This window comes from Amblyomma americanum, unplaced genomic scaffold (assembly GCF_052857255.1).
Source record: "Amblyomma americanum isolate KBUSLIRL-KWMA unplaced genomic scaffold, ASM5285725v1 scaffold_68, whole genome shotgun sequence".
Taxonomy (NCBI): domain Eukaryota; kingdom Metazoa; phylum Arthropoda; class Arachnida; order Ixodida; family Ixodidae; genus Amblyomma; species Amblyomma americanum.
This window is the reverse complement of record NW_027526540.1, coordinates 1-2,960: the sequence shown is the minus strand read 5'-3', so window position 1 is coordinate 2,960 and position 2,960 is coordinate 1.

Sequence of the window (2,960 nt, the reverse complement as noted above, 5' to 3'; positions counted from 1 at the left end):
GAAAAGCACGTATTCTTGCTTAATACAACGAAACAAGCTGTTTTAGACCGAAACGAGCTAAATCACAACACATCGGTTTTACAAGTGTCCCTCTGATACGCGTCAAAACTTTTTTCTCTTATAACTGCGCGAAAAGCATGTATTCGTGCTTAATACAACGAAACAAGCTGTTTTACACCAAAACGAGCTAGATCTGAACAGATCGGTTTTCCAAATGTCCATGTGATACGCGTCAAAACTTTTTCTCTTAATACAACGAAACCAGATGTTTTAGTCCGAAAAGAGGTAAATCTGAACACATCGGTTTTACAAGTGTTCCTCTGATACGCGTCAAAACGTTTTCTCTTATAACTGCGCGAAAAGCATGTATTCTTGCTTAATACAACGAAACAAGCTGTTTTAGACCGAAACGAGCCAAATCACAACACATCGGTATTACAAGTGTTCCGCGTGATACTCGTCAAATCTTTTACTCTTATAACGGCGCGAAAAGCATGTATTCTTGCTTAATACAGCGAAACAAGCTGTTTTAGACTGAAACGAGCTAAATCACAACACATCGGTTTTACAAGTGTTCCTCTGATACGCGTCAAAACTTTTTCTCTTATAACTGCGCGAAAAGCATGTATTCGTGCTTAATACAACGAAACAAGCTGTTTTAGACCGAAACGAGCTAAATCTGAACACATCGGTTTTACAAGTGTCCCTGTGACACGCGTCAAAACTTTTTCTCTTATAACGGCGCGAAAAGCATGTATTCTTGCTTAATACAGCGAAACAAGCTGTTTTAGACCGAAACGAGCTAAATCTGAACACATCGGTTTTACAAGTGTCCCTGTGACACGCGTCAAAACTTTTTCTCTTATAACTGCGCTAAAAGCATGTATTCTTGCTTAATACAGCGAAACAAGTTGTTTTAGACCGAAACGAGGTAAATCTGAACACATCGGTTTTACGAGTGTCCCTGTGACACGCTTCAAAACTTTTTCTCTTATTACTGCGCGAAAAGCACGTATTCTTGCTTAATAATACGAAACAAGTTGTTTTAGACCGAAAAGAGCTAAATCACCACACATCGGTTTTACAAGTGTTCCTCTGATACGCGTCAAAACTTTTTCTCTTATAACTGCGCGAAAAGCATGTATTCGTGGAAAGTGAGAGTAGCGCCAAATGGGACAAAGGGACAGAGAAAGACAGACACAACACAGGCGCTGTGTTGTGTCTGTCTTTCTCTGTCCCTTTGTCCCATTTGGCGCTACTCTCACTTTCCATGGATCACCGTTACCGACTCGCCCAAGTTTCTACCGCATGTATTCGTGCTTAATACAGCGAAACAAGCTGTTTTAGACCGAAACGAGCTAAATCACAACACATTGGTTTTACAAGTGTTCCTCTGATACGCGTCAAAACTTTTTCTCTTATAACTGCGCGAAAAGCATGTATTCGTGCTTAGTTCAACGAAAAAAGTTGTTTTAGACCGAAACGAGGTAAATCTGAACACATCGGTTTTACAAGTGTCCCTGTGACACACCTTTAAAACCTTTTCTCTTATAACTGCGCGAAAAGCATGTATTCCTGCTTAATACAGCGAAACAAGCTGTTTTAGACCGAAACGAGCTAAATCACAACACACCGGTTTTACAAGTGTCCCCCTAATACGGGTCAAAACTTTCTCTTCTATAACTGCGCGAAATGCATGTATTCGTGCTTAAAACAACGAAACAAGCTGTTTTATACCAAAACGAGCTGTATCTGAACACATCGGTTTTACAAGTATTCACGTGATACTCGTCAAAACTTTTTCTCTTATAACTGCGCGAAAAGCATGTATTCGTGCTTAATACAACGAATCAAGCTGTTTTAGACCGAAACGAGCTAAATCTGAACACGTCGGTTTTACACGTGTCCATGTGACACGCGTCAAAACTTTTTCTCTTATAACTGCGCGAAAAGCACGTATTCTTGCTTAATACAAGGAAACAAGCTGTTTTAGACCGAAACGAGCTAAATCACAACACATCGGTTTTACAAGTGTTCCTCTGATACGCGTCAAAACTTTTTCTCTTATCACTGCGCGAAAAGCATGTATTCGTGCTTAGTTCAACGAAACAAGCTGTTTTAGACCGAAACGAGGTAAATCTGAACACATCGGTTTTACAAGTGTCCCTGTGACACGCCTTTCAAACTTTTTCTCTTATAACTGCGCGAAAAGCATGTATTCCTGCTTAATACAGCGAAACAAGCTGTTTTAGACCGAAACGAGCTAAATCACAACAAATCGGTTTTACAAGTGTTCCTCTGATACGCGTCAAATCTTTTTCTCTTATAACTGCGCGAAAAGCATGTATTCGTGCCTAATACAACGAAACAAGCTGTTTTAGACCAAAACGAGCTAGATCTGAACACATCGGTTTTCCAAGTGTCCATGTGATACGCGTCAAAACTTTTTCTCTTATAACTGCGCGAAAAGCATGTATTCGTGCTTAATACAACGAAACCAGCTGTTTTAGTCCGAAAAGAGGTAAATCTGAACACATCGGTTTTACAAGTGTTCCTCTGATACGCGTCAAAACTTTTTCTCTTATAACTGCGCGAAAAGCATGTATTCTTGCTTAATACAACGAAACAAGCTGTTTTAGACCGAAACGAGCCAAATCACAACACATCGGTATTACAAGTGTTCCACGTGATACTAGTCAAAACGTTTTCTCTTATAACGGCGCGAAAAGCATGTATTCTTGCTTAATACAGCGAAACAAGCTGTTTTAGACCGAAACGAGGTAAATCACAACACATCGGTTTTACAAGTGTTCCTCTGATACGCGTCAACTTTTTCTCTTATAACTGTGCGAAAAGCATGTATTCGTGCTTAATACAACGAAACAAGCTGTTTTAGACCGAAACGAGCTAAATCTGAACACATCGGTTTTACAAGTGTCCCTGTGACAGGCGTCAAAACT